Source organism: Podarcis vaucheri, assembly GCF_965113315.1.
Source record: "Podarcis vaucheri genome assembly, chromosome: 6".
Taxonomy (NCBI): domain Eukaryota; kingdom Metazoa; phylum Chordata; class Lepidosauria; order Squamata; family Lacertidae; genus Podarcis; species Podarcis vaucheri.
This window is the reverse complement of record NC_138764.1, coordinates 81,506,970-81,522,399: the sequence shown is the minus strand read 5'-3', so window position 1 is coordinate 81,522,399 and position 15,430 is coordinate 81,506,970. Positions and strand designations below refer to the sequence as shown.

At 45.1% G+C, this 15,430-nt stretch overlaps 1 long non-coding RNA gene across 1 annotated transcript; it reads left to right on the top strand.

Moving 5' to 3' along the window:
• Positions 1-39: 39 nt before the first annotated feature.
• On the top strand, positions 40-7,316 carry LOC309534353. Its single transcript, XR_014220606.1, has 3 exons — positions 40-1,266; positions 3,774-4,075; positions 7,035-7,316. It is a non-coding gene; the product is annotated as an uncharacterized lncRNA (long non-coding RNA).
• The last annotated feature ends 8,114 nt before the right edge of the window (positions 7,317-15,430 follow it).

The window sequence follows — 15,430 nt, the reverse complement described above, 5'->3', positions numbered from 1 at the left end:
CACGCTTCTCCGGTTTCTTGGACTGGTGGGGAGTTTTCCTGGAAGGTTTTCCCCGCGGAGGCGTCATGGAATTAGGATGAGCTCCAACCCTGTGTTCTTGTATGGCCACGTAAACCCCATATAAATTTGAAGCATGGAAGGCCCTCACAGCTTCCCTCCCACCCTTCACGTTCCTTTCTTTTTAAATTATTTTTCTTTTGTATGAATGCCATGTCCATCTGTCTTTGGGACTGCAACCCCCATCAGTCCTGTCCGTTGGTCACACTGGTTAGGGATGGTGGGAATTGTAGCCCAAAGGTTGGCACGCCTGGCATGTTGTTGAAAATCGTTTATCTGACCCCTTGCTCCTGATTTATGTCACTTCTGCACCATGCATTTAAAGGAGTAGTATCATACCAATTTAAACAGGAATCCTGGCAGCTGTAATTTATTAAGGGTGCTTAGGGTTGTCAGGAAGCAACTCTGTTCCCCGCAGAGGACTATGATTCTCAGAATGAAGATAATTTGCCATGTGCTGGCCGTTTTTGCTTCTGCACAGGGGTATTGTAATGGCAGGGAAAGGTTGCAGGTTCTTCACCGAGAGCTGTTTTTGAGACCCAGTATGCAGCTTCCCCCAACCCCCCATCAACCAGTGAAATACACCAAGCTACATTTTTGGGCTATACACTTTTATCCCCTCTACCTGCAAAACAGGCCTAATACTACTTTGCAGTGGCCCACAGTATTGGAAAACATTACATGTGAGATGAGATATAACTTAGAAAAAAGTAGGAATATTTGGTGAAAACTGTGAAAAGAGAACACAATATCATTATTTTGGGGGCCATTGGTAAAGGAATTTGAGGAGCTCTGTTATTTTCCCATTAGTTTGTTGTTTCTAATTACAAGTGCAGTAGGTGTCATTATACCAGGTGTGCTGCAGGTTCTCCAATTAACCTCAATATAATCTTTGTGTTCCTCCCTTAATGGGATTGCAGCCTTCTTTTAAAATCAGTGGTGTTGAAATGACAGCATAGTTGCTTTGTGAGTCATGTTGTGACGTAATAACAGAGAGTAGTTATCTTAAGGTGCTTAGTGCAGCACAGCAAGTATTTAGTAAAACATGTGCACAGTCAGCTGAGGTGGATTTTGGAGCAGAAATGAAGTACCCTCTGGTCCCTTTAATTAATGACCTAACATTTCCTGTCCTTTTCTTTTGGTTTTGTTTGCCTTTTGGAATATTATTGATTCTTTTCATTTTCTGGCTTCAACATCTACTTAATGATGGTAAGTCTTGCTGTGAGACAGCTAAGATGTGCTTGTGTATTAAGGCTTTAGGTATTAGCTTTCCTTTTAAAGCATTGTGTTACAAAACTATTTTTAGCTTAATGCTGATCTTGTGTGTCAGGCAATTAGGCAGTTTCAAAAGAAAAAAAGACATGGAGAATTTAAAGTTTTTGACAACATTGTTTTAAATAACTGTGTGTGTTTTTTATTCAAGTCTAAAAAGAAACTTTGTATCAGGAAGGTTTGTTAACGGTTGTGGTATACCCAAATAAGCCTTGTAATTTGGTTGAAACCTATATGGTACAGTACTTGCACACCTCACGATTTTTGGTATGAAAGAGAACATATATAGTGGCTGAAAAGGGAGAGTTGACGCAACTGAGGAGAAATTTCTTGTTTGAATTCCTTTGGCTTGTTCTGCCTTGTCTATTTTTATATTTTATTATTTCACTTCAAATACACAATACTATGCTTGCTTATGTTTTCAAATAACATTGCTACTGCAACTTGCAAGTTCAAAAATCTCAAACTGGAGAGAATAGGAGTTGACTGCAGGCACTGCAAGTCATAATCATTCTTGAGATACTCTGCTGTGAAAGGGCTAGCTTCAAACTATTTTTACCTCTAGTGTGTACTGTTTGTCAATGGCAGACTCACTAGTACTGAAGAAGGAATGGGTGCTTAGCCTAGTCATTTGTCTTTTGGCCAAGTTTGAAGGCATAGTGCACCTCTTAACTAGCCTGTGACAGATAAAAAATTAACAGGCTTGACAATCCTAATGGGAACGGAAGCTGCTTTGCTTTGTAATTTGGAAACAGAGGCACTAGAAAAGCTTTAGAATATTTCTTTCTTTCTCCATAACTGTTCATTGTTGAACTGTTATTTTAATAGAAATATCTAGAGCTCATTTGGATAAGAATGCTTTATTATCTCATGTTTCAACTTCAGTTTTGCTTTCTGTTCGATGTATTTTTAATAACTTGTGTGTTGGCATTCTTGAGATTGCAATACCTATAGTGCAAGTACAGTAGGTATGGGGGGAAGCCTAGCTCATTTCACCATCTGAGGTGAATCAGGAAGGTGCCACCCCTGCGCTGAAGCCTTGTTTACTGGGGTCGTGTGGTGGCACCTGATGGCGCAATCTCACAGAACTCTTCCAAGAGCTTGCTGGAAACTGTCACTGTGTGACTCTGGCAACTGCAGCAGGGGCACCACCCTGCAGGATCCCACCGCTTGAGGCAGGCTGCTTCACTCTGCCTCATGGGTGGGTTGGCCCTGAGTAAGTATCTCTTCAGTGTTTTGCAGCTTGTAAAATTTCAATATGAAATGAGAGGGTTTCACAGTCTGTTGCCTTTAAATCCATCCTAATGTTTCCTTTCTAATATGGTGAGGGATTCACCACTTTATTGTCCTGTTAATACAGATTTCTTGAGGCAGAAACCAAAGACTCTTGGGATCCCATGGTTAGATGCTCTGGGGCAAAGGCTACTGAAATGGTACTTTTTTAGTCAAACCATGCCCAGTGAAAGCACACTTGAATGCCTACTAGTTACTAAGTCTGTAAGTAAATCCCGTTATTTTTGCTCTGATACAGTGGTATGTTGGGAGCCAGGAGTCACTGTAGCACAATTATCGCTTTCGAGTGGAACTGCTGCTGTTACAACAAAACTGCTTTTTGCAGCATACTATGTTTAAAAGATGTCCTCTCAAACATGCCACAGCTCCCCCCCCCCAAAAAAAAATATATTGTATATATTGGTGCATACCATCAAACATCTATAGAATTTATTTATGCATAAGTGACTAGAAGATACAATCCTATTTGGGAGTAAACTCTAAGACGCTAGGACTTAATTTTGTTTGTATCCATGTGTGTGGCTATGCACAAAGCGTTTTTCTAATTATAGGAATTGGAGTGACATTGCTGAAGTACAGTAAGTCAGCAGCATTTCCACTTGAATAATGGTGAACACTTCTGTTTTTGCCAGTGTAATAGGCAGGTTCACTTACATCACTGGGTTTATTATTGGGTGAAGATCCATTTTGTTTGCAGCAAGGCTTGCACTTAATGGTGAAAAATGATGTTAAACTGTCACTTGCCTTCTCCAAAGCACCACATTTGATAATGAGAAAATTCATTTTTTTAAAGAGTTGGGAATGTGAGTATGCTACTTTCTATAAACTATTCTATGGATTTTGCAGCTGTTCTCGTCCTGAGAGTATTATCAGTTTTGAAAGCAGTTTGTCACTGGAGTGGGACCAAGTCTTCATTTGTGCCTGGGTAAAGGTGTAATATTGATACTGCAGAGGCAATTTAGCCCTTGACTTTCCTGAATGGCTATCTAAAGGAGAGCATATTCCTGTTATACAAAGCTGGTGCATTTCTGAGCACTTAAACAAAAACAGTTCTGTTCAATGTACTTTCATAGCACAGCTGATGCAGTTTTTGTAATCCGACTAAAATTACCGTACCTACCACGTTACTGAAGCTAAACTTTTGTTTTCAGCCCAACTTTCCATCACTAAAGAGATAAAGATGCCACCCTCTGATAATTCTGATGGGAATGCTGACCTCGAATCAGAAAATGAGTCTAGAGGAAATAACAGTCAGGGCAAGATGCACAGAAGATCCTCAACAAGTGACATTAGGACAACTCTACCTGTGAAAAAAATGAAACCCAAGCCTGCCTATTTGAGTTCAAAAGAGGCTGTCCAGATAAAAGGGCTTTCTGCCTTTATTTCAGACAGATTGGACCATAATGTAAAACAGTATTGCTTGGACAAAAGTTCATTGTATAACACAGTAATGGTAAGTTGTACTCTTTTTTTTCAGATGAGCACAAAAAGGTTTTTCCCTCTCTGTCTACTTCTCAAAGCATATTTCTGTAGGCAAGATGGAAAGGACCAATTTGTACCAAATTAATCATTCCCAGGTCGTGGAATAATAGGTTTGGGATTGGAATTCTAAATCCTTGTGTGATTTGCATCCTACCTACAATCCTGAAGAGGCAATGGGTAGCACATGACCACAGGTTTTCACATTTTTTTGTGCTATTTCACAAAACCACAACTGCTCCCTAAAATTTCCTTCAATAGAATAAGCTTTTGTACAAGTGCTAGCAGCTCACAATGATGAACACACCTTTAGGTGAAACAGAGCATATGAAGTGTGCACATTTTGGTGTTCTGATAGCTGTGTTAAGATCTGGATCAGTCTTGTGAAATGCTTGTTGCTTTCCTGTTTTGAGTGTTTGCTTTTTTTGGGTGGGGTGGGTGCTCAAAGCTAGCTAGCTAAAAGGAATTATAAACCCCTTTTGAGATCAATAAGAGTTGGTTGAGCAGTGAACACTGGTGCAGTGGGGGTGGGAGACACACGGAAAGACTACAGTGGTGCCCCGCAAGACGAATGCCTTGCAAGACGAAAAACTCGCTAGACGAAAGGGTTTTTCGGTTTTGCGTTGCTTCGCTAGACGAATTTCCCTATGGGCTTGCTTTGCAAGACGAAAACGTCTTGCGCTTTTTTCTTAAAGCCGCTTGAAGAGGCGCAGTTGCGACGGACTGTGCTTCGCAAGACGAAAAACATCGCAAGACGAAAAGACTCACGGAACGAATTAATTTCGTCTTGCGAGGCACCACTGTATTTGTTGGGACTGCTGCCTAAAAGATGTGAGTCCCTTATCTGTTTGCTTCAGCATTACAGAATAATTGCTTTAGATACTATTAATGCATTTCTAGGCTGCAATCCTATATCCATTGCACTGTAAGTGAGCCCTATCCCGCTAAAGGGATTTACTTCTGAGTAAGGTAAAAGGTAAAGGACCCCTGGACGGTTAAGTCCAGTCAAAGGCGACTATGGGGTTGCGACACTCATCTTGCTTTCAGGCCGAGGGAGCCGGCATTTGTCCACAGAGTTTTCCGGGTCATGTGGCCAGCATGACTAAACCACTACTGGCACACAGAGGACTGTGACGAGTGCCAGAGTGCACTGAAATGCCGTTTACCTTCTCGCCGCAGCGGTACCTATTTATCTACTTGCACTGGCATGCTTTCAAACTGCTAGGTTGGCATGGACGCAGGTGGTGCTGTGGTCTAAACCACTGAGCCTCTTGGGCTTACTGATTGGAAGGTCGGCAATCGAATCCCCATGACGGGGTGAGCTCCAGTTGCTCTGTCCCAGCTCCTGCGGACTATGCTACTGATTTGTTCTTCTAAAGATCTCAAGTCAAAGGGGGCATAGTTGATTCTCCAGTCATATTTTCACAGCAGCTTGGTTAGCCTTAGGAAGAGAGCCAAAAACTAGCCATGATGGGACCAGCCATATTTATATATGAAGGCAGCCATAAGAATGACAAAGTGTGTGTTTGTAAATATGGTCTAAGGTGCACACGTGTAAAGGAAGCTGAACTCTTCTATCACCTTTATTTATTTATTTAAAATAATTATATACTGCTGTATCATAAAAATATATCACAGCAGTTTACAACAATATGAAAACATAAAACCAATCAAAAACATCATACAAAGTTAAAAACAACTTAAAAGCAAAAAGGAATTAAAAACAAACATCAATAGACCATTGTAGGAAATGTGCTCTTAATTTCCTGCATAAACCTGGCAGAATAGAAAAGTTTTCAGCAAACATTTAAAAGTTGGTACAGACGGCGCCTGCTGGATATCTGTCGGCAGGGCGTTCTGCAGGACTGGGCCAGTGACAGTGACACTAAAGGCTTGATTTCTTGTATTCTTGGTGCTCTTGTCACCAGCCTTTGTAAGAGCCTCAGGATCAAAAAAGGCCACCGCCTAACAGTTTGCAAAGTGAAAAGGATAGCAGAGAAGATCAGATGCAGGTGTAGAGAATTCTGAGTCGGGGTGGGTGGGCAGAAGGTGCTGTATATGACCAGGCGCTGAAGATTCAAGGCAGGTCAAAATTCACACATTTGAGAAAACCTTTTAAAGGAGGGTAATTGTGGCCTTGTAGGTTACACGGGGCCTGGTTTTGATACCTTTATTCAGTGCATTCAGTAGTACCTCATGTTATGGACGAGATCCATTCCGGAGGCCCATCCATAACGTGAAATGCCCACAACTCGAAGTGCTGCGTCTGCGCAGGTTTTTGGAACAATTTGGTGCTTCTGCGCATGCGGTGAAACCCGGAAGTAACCTGTTCCAGTACTTCCGGGTTGCTGCGGGACGTAACGTGAAAAGACGCACATGAGGTGGACGCAACACGAGGTATGACTGTATGTGTGTGTGTATATATATATATATATATATATATATATATATATACACACACACACACACACACACATACATATATGTGTGTGTGTGTATAATTAACACACACACATATGTATGTGTGTATATATATATAGAGCGTGCGCTATAGCAGGCCTGCAACAATAGCAGCAGCAGCAAAGGGAACAGCCAAAATCAGTGCTTTAAATTTTTCCTTGTGTTGCCTCTTGAGCCTTGTTTAGGCCTTGGGTGGTTGTTGACAGGTTAACAGGTGTATTAAATAGGTTTCTATCTAGTTCTCTGGCAAGGCATTAAACCCAGCAGGGATTTAAAGAGAGGTGGGTCCAGATGCTGATTTTATTTACAGAGACCGTACCAAGTTAATTCATTATGTCTGAATGCATTCTCAGCATAATTGCATGGGGGAAATGGCCATTACTGTTGCAGTCTTCTTTGTTTTGTGCAGTGGTGATCTTGCTAACTGCCGTGAGCAGATGCGAAAGATGACTTCTTCCTCTGTTCTTTCTTAGCTGATCTGCACTCTGCTGGTCTCTCTCCTCTTCAACCTTCTCTGCCAGTTGCTCGAGGTCTCAAATGTTCTACGAATCCAGCTGCTGCCTTCATCTCTGGCTGTCCGGGTATATCAGCTCTTTGCCTGGGTGACCCAAAAGCCTGCGAAAATCATGATTTCCTTGAAACAAGAAATTTCTGCTCGATCAGCCTTTTTCTTGGGGAAGAGAGAGAAAAGAATTTTTGGGGCTAAAGCGTAATGCTTTGTACAGGGCAGGATTAAAGTAACTCCACTCAACAAACTTTGTGTAGTGTATATTTGTAGGAATCACTTTTCCGGCAAGGAAACACTAGAATGTGCTTCATCGCTCAGATTATTAGATTATTTTTTTAGCAAGGAGTAGATGGAGGGTGGGGGAAAGAGTGCCCTTTCACAGTTTTTCCATTCCACAATGAGAACCAAAACATAAACCATTATTTGCTTATCTTGAAATAACAACCCTTCTTCTAGAGAAGAACAATGAGGCTCTGATATGAACATATTAAACATATTTAAGAGCAATAAATTACTGCAACTTTTATAATAACTTTCTCAAAGGAGTGTTAGTATGGGATAGTACAGTGGAACACCTCTCCTTCTAGGTCAAAGGATTTTCTGTTCCTTGACTTCTACTCCAGTTGCAAGCTGTCCTCTTCCCCTCCAGCTTGGCCACAGCTCCATCATGAGGTGGTTCGCATCCATCTGTATTGAGAGACAATGGAGTGTCTCTACATGCAGGCATGTCCAAAGTCCGTTTCGGGGGCCTAATGTGGCCCACCAGTTGGTTTAATCCGGCCCCTGTGGCATTTAATTTCCTGGGGTAAAATCATAAAAAGCTCAACAACTTCAATCCTTTAACAACTTTCACTGGCCCTTTGGTCGGCTCTCACAGTTCTTCACTTCATCAAATCTGGCCCTCTTTGAAAAAAGTTTGGACACCACTGTGAGGAGTGAAGTCAGATGGATGTGTTAGTTGCACCAAAGTTACCTCCCTGTGCCTCAAGCCTAAGCAGTATGTATGAAGGTCCTGCCCAGACAGCCTTGCTGATGTGGTCCAAAGGAAAGCAGAGCAATACACTTGCCACCAGCTTGGCTGCAGGAGTTGCTAGAAGGTGCATACAAGGTGCCATCCACTTTAGGGACTTTTACTCCACTTTTACTCCTTAGCCTTTTCTTCTCCTGAAGATATCCCACAAGGCAGCTGGGAGGCATGGGTGGAATTGTGCACAAGATTCTGGTGGACATTCCCATTTTTGCTTTGGCCAAACCCTCAGCTGTCATGTGGTTGACTAACAGTGACAATTCCTTGGGCCAAAATAAGGTTGTTTTCTAGGGGGAAAAAAACAGTTTTCTGCAAACAATTCAGTAATCTAGTAGCCATCCCACTGCAGTTTTTAAAGCTAAATATTTCACAAGCACTTTGAGTTTAGGAACTCTGGAATGTGTGATAATCTTTAAATAAGGTGCAGACATAACATTCCTGATCGTTGCTTTAAAAAAAAAAAAACAATTGCTAGAGGAACAAGATCTGTGTACACCCTCATCCTTGCTCCTCATACATAAAACTTATCACCTTTCCATTTATTTTTTTGGAGTTTGTCAGAAGGTAGTGTTGTGTCTGTATGGCTGCTAGTTTCAAACCAGAGTGTGAAACCGAACAACACTGTGTGAAGTACATCTCCTAACTCTGATTAAAGCTATGCTCTTAAAGAAGCATGGGAGTGCCCTTTCATTAAGTAGATTGACGACAACAACAACAACAAAATGTTCTGCTGTTAGGTAAAGGTAAAGGTACCCCTGCCCGAACGGGCCAGTCTTGACAGACTCTGGGGTTTGTGCGCCCATCTCACATCTATAGGCCGGGGGCCAGCGCTGTCCGGAGACACTTCTGGGTCATGTGGCCAGCGTGACAAAGCTGCATCTGGCGAGCCAGCGCAGCACACGGAACGCCGTTTACCTTCCCACTGGTAAGCGGTACCTATTTATCTACTTGCACCCGGGGGTGCTTTCGAACTGCTAGGTTAGCAGGCGCTGGGACCGAGCAGCGGGAGCGCACCCCACCGCGGGGATTCGAACCGCCGACCTTTCGATCGGCAAGCCCTAGGCGCTGAGGCTTTTACCCACAGCGCCACCCGCTGTTATAAGCTTGTAAAATGATACCTGTCAAGTAAAACACTTGAAATCCTCTACCTGATGAAGTTTATAGCTGAGACAACTTTCAAACCGATCCAGCTAAAATTGCTGCAAGTACAGCAGCTTTAAAACTGTTAGAAATTAACGCACTGACTTTGTTTTTACTCTAGCTTTTATACAAACATACCATGCTTGTGGGATTTGGAAACCTGAAAAATACATGCCTTGCAACCACACACAGCAATCTTTTATTATTCCAAAATGTGATGCCATATGCTTACTAATTTAAAATAAACATTGTTTGACTTGAGGCCATCATTTTGTCTAAATTCATATTGTAACACTTGTGTCTATTGCACTTGAGTCTGCTGTATGCAGCCATTCAGCACGTTGCAGTGCAGTGTAGAGCTTGTATGAGCAGAGGACAAAATGTAACTGAAAACTACCACTTACTCAAAAACTAACAGGGTTAGCTTGCAACAGACATGCTAGTTAAAGAGTAGGAAGAAGATAGCTCTGATACAGTGGTGGCCAAACTTGGCCCTCCAGCTGTTTTGGGACTACAATTCCCACCATCCCTGGCCACTGGTCCGGTTAATGATGGGAGTTGTAGTCCCAGAACAGCTGGAGGGCAAAGTATGACCACCACTAGCAGATTTTTTTTTTCCAGGAATGGATTTTTGCACTGAAGAGTTGGAGGCTCCCTTCAGCTCTGGAACTCCTAACAAATTCCAGAGTACAGAATTCTTTAATTCTAAGTGTTTGTGTTCACAGAGCAATTTACAGTGTGCTCACTGCATTTCCTGCACTGGGTTTTAATCCGTGTCCGCACAATGTTATCCAAAATGCATGTGTATCCTGTACTATTTTAATAAATGCTATTGTTTGATGGGTTGTTTCTCAAACCAGCTTCATACCAGCTGGAGTCTTTAAGCAGTTCCTAATTTGCTGAGTGGAGTTGTAGGGCAAGAAACTTCACTACATTTTAAGGTGGTAATGTGAACCCATCCTGTCTTTTGTACCTACTGCAAGATGGTGGATCTTGGGGTTCTGGCATAAAGTAATTCTTCATGCTTGATGTCTTCCATGCTTGATGTCTTTCCCACCCTGTTTTCTGTATTAGGGGAATTGCTTTGCATGGAGGACTGGAGTATTTTCTTATGCATCTGCTATCTAGCGTGGCAAATGCCAGCCAAAGTTTCAACTATTATGGCCATTTTTGGGAACTAGCCATCTGTGCAAACATGCATAAGTTATGTGTAATGCATAACTTACACCACCTAGAAATTATTTTTATTACGTGGTTTATAAGCTTTTCTGATTATGAGATTTGTTTGCAAGCATTTCACCGATACTTTTCTGCATCGACCAACGTCTTGCCCCAGCGCTGTTACCGGCGCAGCTTCTACGGCAACCTTTCCCAGTTCTTCAAGGGATCCTTCCCTATACAGATAACCGCATTGCTCTGCGCCACTCATATATTTGCGGCGCTTCTTCACCGAAATGTCCTGGGCCAAGCCAAACCTCTGATCCTCCTTTCTTTGGAAAGCCTGAGCAACAGGCCAATCCCAGCTTAGAACAAGCCAATCCTCTAACGACTCCCTGATGTTTCCAACGGTCTCTTTAAAAAACCCATTTCTATAGCAACCAGGACAGGGTTATGGCAATAGCAGAGAGAGACTGACCGAGGTTTTTCTCCAACGCGCTGCATCGCGTTCCCATTCGCTCGACTACCCAGCCCTGGGGGGAGCTGAGGCTTTCCAGGGAAGTGAGTCAAGACGCCTATCCCTTTCCTCTCGAGCATTTCTAACTCAATTCCTCTCTTACCTTTCCCCCAGTCTGCTTTTATCTCCCATTTGTGAAAGACCCGCTTTGAAAAAGGACAGGGAAACGGCTGAGCGCCGTCTGCAATTGCGCCCTCCTGCAGCGGCTGCGCCCTCGGTAGCAACTAGTTTGCAGCTACTTTGCAGAGGCGCACAAGCTCCCATCACGTGCAAAATCCGCGCAAGGTCCGTTGCTTTTGCTCCTCCTTGACCGGACAGGGGCTATTATTCCTCCCCTTCGTCGCCTGCGGGCTCCGCCCTCCTTCCATTCAAACGCTCCCACTCGGCGGCGCTCGCGCACCCGGAGCGCATCTAATCCATCCGAGGAGGCGAGAAGGAGGACGAGGCGCTTTCGCTCGTCTCTCCCCGGTCCGCGCCCACTGGGATCCAGCAGGTAGGGAAAGAGGCGGGTGTCCCTTTGTTCTTGCAGGAGAGGCGCTTTCGAGGGCGGCTGCGGCAGCAAAAGAGAGGGATGCAGCGAGCGCTTGGAGAGGGTCTCCAAATCCTCGGATCTTGGAGCAGATACAAGGCTGGCGATTCTCTGCCTGCGGGAATTTCGGGCAAGGACTTTCAGCGGATTCTCCTGAGACATCCTGGAGAAACGTTACAAATATATATATTCCATAACACTGTCTGCTGAAAGAAACAAGAAACGGTGCTTTAAATGTGACCTTGTTGCTTCTGCAAAACGGGAGGCGACTTCCCCTTCGCGTGGCTGGGGATAGGGAGGTCGGTTTTTAAAGAACTGATTTAAAATGTAGATCAGGCGCGACCAGAGGGTGTCCCCCCCCCCCCATATTTCGTGGAAAGGATTGGGAGGTTATGAACTGGATGGGGAGGCATCAGTAAGAGGTCTAGGAATGAAGGAGGATCGTTTAGGCGTGCTAAAATTCCCCTTAATAAAATTTAGAAGCAGGGCTTGCCTGTCGTCCGCCACAGCCCAGGCGTGTCCTCAACTTTTGCCGTTTTGATCTGGCAGCCTCTGGGTGGAATCCACCACTGCAGACGCGTGTCTACTCGGAGGTAGGCAAGCACCAATGGTGTTGAGCGGAGCTTGCTCTCTCTAGTTAGGATTGCAGCCCAAAGTTCTGGGCTTGCTTGTGAGTAAGCATGCACAGTATGGCACCGTGAGGAGGGGACACTTGTATCCCATTGTTTGATACTCGTTGCTGTCACTTTAAATTTTTCGTACTTTCATCTGATCTTGAGCACGATTCATTGAAAAGCGGGATATAGACGTTCGAGACAAATGTCCAAGTCAAGATTTAAATCTGATATGCAAAGCAGAGGGTGACTGTTGTAGTGGAAGAAACTAGATGACTTTTAGAACGGATCCAGTATGATCAAAAGAGGTCTGTGTAGCATTTTTACCCTATTCTGTGCCAGCACTTTGGTGGTGTCTGTCAGGCTGACAACTTTATTATCAGTGGGTGGTGAAGAAAGAAATGAACCGTTAGTTGTGATTGCCGCCTCTCTCCTTACAAGAAACACATGCTGTTGTTGTTTGAATTGAAGCTTCCCTAGTGTTTCCCCATAGGGTGACTCCTTCAAGGAAAAAAGGATGCTTGGAAGAACTGCTTTTTTAAAAGGAAAAAAAGCTAAAGTGATTTTGGTATCCCAAAACCAATAAATAAGAAGCAGGGCCTGATCCTGCAATTACCAATATTAATGCAACGTGTCAATTTTCTTCGAACACGTCATCTGCATGTACCACATTTGGGAGCTATGTTGAAGCTAGGCTATAAAATGCAAGCTGGTGGTCTTCATACTGCGGGATTGAAAAGGGTCTGCAGGATGCATTTGAGTACTGTTTCTATACTACACTTTAACATATCTGTTTGTTACAAGTGCCTTTTAATAAGGGCACACTTCTGCTTCCTTTTCCCATCAACCAAGCTCTGGTCTAGTTTGTGTCTTCTAGTCTTTGGCAATGGGGAAAGGCTCTAGATTTGAGGCAGAACACAATGCTTTGTGTACAGGACAGGGGTCTGCAACCCGCGGCTCCGGAGCCGCATGTGGCTCTTTTACATCTTTGCTGCGGCTCCGGGGCGGATACTAGCGAAGGGAGGGGGCGCATTGTGCACCCCAACACTCCTCACTGTGGCGGGCACTGTACTGGCTGTGACGTCACATGGGGGCGGTGCGTGCGTTAAGTCACACACCGTCCCGACGTCACCTTCCCACCCGCTGTCAGATCGTGGCTCCGGAGATATATTTGTTTTAAATGTTGCAATGGTTTTGCGGCTCCCAGTTGTTGTTTTTTCTTCGGAAATGGGTCCAAGTGGCTCTTTTTGTCTTAAAGGTTGCAGACCCCTGGTACAGGAGGTTGCAGGTTTGGTTCCTGGCTGGTAATTGTCCACTTTCTGAAACTCAGGAAGGCCGCCCCTGGTTAGTTTGGACAATGGCTTTTATCTGCAATAGCCATAACAAGGACTCTTCTAATTTTGGGAAGGAGAGTTTGTTTCCAAAGTCTGCTCGTGCAGGAATATTTCCTTCAGAAGTGTTTTATTGCAACTGGAGTTGTTATAAATTGGGGGTCGCAGGATGAAGACCGGATGTCATGCAGGACTTTGACTTCTTGGAACATAGGAAGTGACCTTGTACTGAGCAACACTCAGCACAAACAAGTGTGACCAAAGAACAAAACTCTAGATAGGTTGTGGCAATGAAGCTATGTAGATAGGCATGTATGGTTCTTAATGTAAGTCGATCAATCTGATTTTTTTTAGAAACCATTGGTCATTGCAAAAAAATTAAATAGTATTTTCAGTGGCTCTTACTGACTCTTGTGGAACAGCAACATCCGCTTTCCCTGACCTGCACCCACTTTATTTAATCCTAAATGTAACTGACTCCCATTGATGTCTTCAGGGGAAATTAAAGGGATTGATCATGTGTTCTAGCCTGTATTGATAGGGATTCATATTGGGTGTGCCTTGTGAGAACCTGACTGATGGTTGAACCAGCATTTCCTTCATCAGTAAATGGGAATCAGTGGTTAAGTATCAAGCTAACTGTGAAGGGGTGGGGTGGTAAAGAGCTTTCTATAGACATCTGGTTGGCCGCAATGAGAACATAATGCTGGACCTCTGCATTATCAAGCAGGACTCTCCTTGCAGAAGGAGGGCATGCCTGCTGGGACTGCCTATTCATTGGGTGTTTGAATCTTTGACTCTGATACATATAACAAATTGCAGTTACTTGTATATTTTGTGAGATGTGTTGTTTGATATATACCGGTATATTGTTTTGAAGTGGCTTATTCGTATATTTTGAATGACATCACACCGATTATATATTTACTAACAGTTATTAGCCAGCGTATTGCATTTGCATTTTTGTAGATTATTCCATAGAGTAGGCATAGGGAAACTCCGGCCCTCCAGATGTTTGGGACTACAATTCACACAGTGGCGTAGCGTGGGGGGTGCCAGGGGTGCCGACCGCACCGGGCGCAACATCTGGGGGGGCGCGAGTCCAGAGGGAAGGGACAAGTTCCTTCCTCCACCGGGCTCCCCGCCGCCACCGCCAGCCTTGTGCCCTAGCGCGCGCGCCCCCCGCCGCCGCCGCCGCTGCTGCTGCAGCTGCGCTCCACTCACTGCTCGCAGGAGGAGCAGCCACTGCAGCAGTGCCGCCACCGACACCTGGCCGGGCACAGGCAGCCTCCGCACCCCGCTGCCGCCGCCATCCCCTCGGCCCAGCCACAGGCGGCGGCTGCTTCTGCCGACTGGGAGGGAGGAGAGCTCCAAGGGGCCTTGCCGCGCCCTGCACTCCCCAAAACCCTCCGAGAGGAAGCCGGCGGGCGGGCAAGGGTCTCCCGGCAGAAGGGGGCGCCGCTGGCTCTGGCTCTCAGCTCAAGTCTCAGCTGCGGGGGGTGGGCGAGGACGGAGCACGGCTGGAAGCCCCCGGACCCCGCCGGGAGGAGGAGAGGCGCTTGCCAAGCCCGGATCTGGAGCTCCACCTACAGCCCAAGGAGAGGAGGGGGTGGGGAGGCGCCCGAGGGGAGGGGGCTTCGGCTGCCTCGGCCCGCGGGGGCTCCGCAAATAATAAATTTAATAAATTCTTGCTGAGCCTTGGGGGGGGGTCCTTGGCTCCTTCGCCCGCCCCCAGCCCCAGTGGTGTAGCGTGGGGGGGTGCAGGGGCGCAACATCTGGGGGGCGCGCTCGCACTCGAGTGCTAAAATCCACGGGTTAGGGGGCGCAAATTACTTGCCTGGCCCCGGGTGCTGACAACCCACGCTACGCCACTGAATTCACATCATCCCTAGCTAACAGGACCAGTGGTTCGGGATGATGGGAATTGTAGTCCCAAACATCTGGAGGGCTGGAGTTTGCCTATGCCTGCCATAGAGCTTTCTCTTCCCAATACAGATTTTCACTGCTTGGCAGGCATTTTGCTAATAGAGGAAAAAATGTGGAAG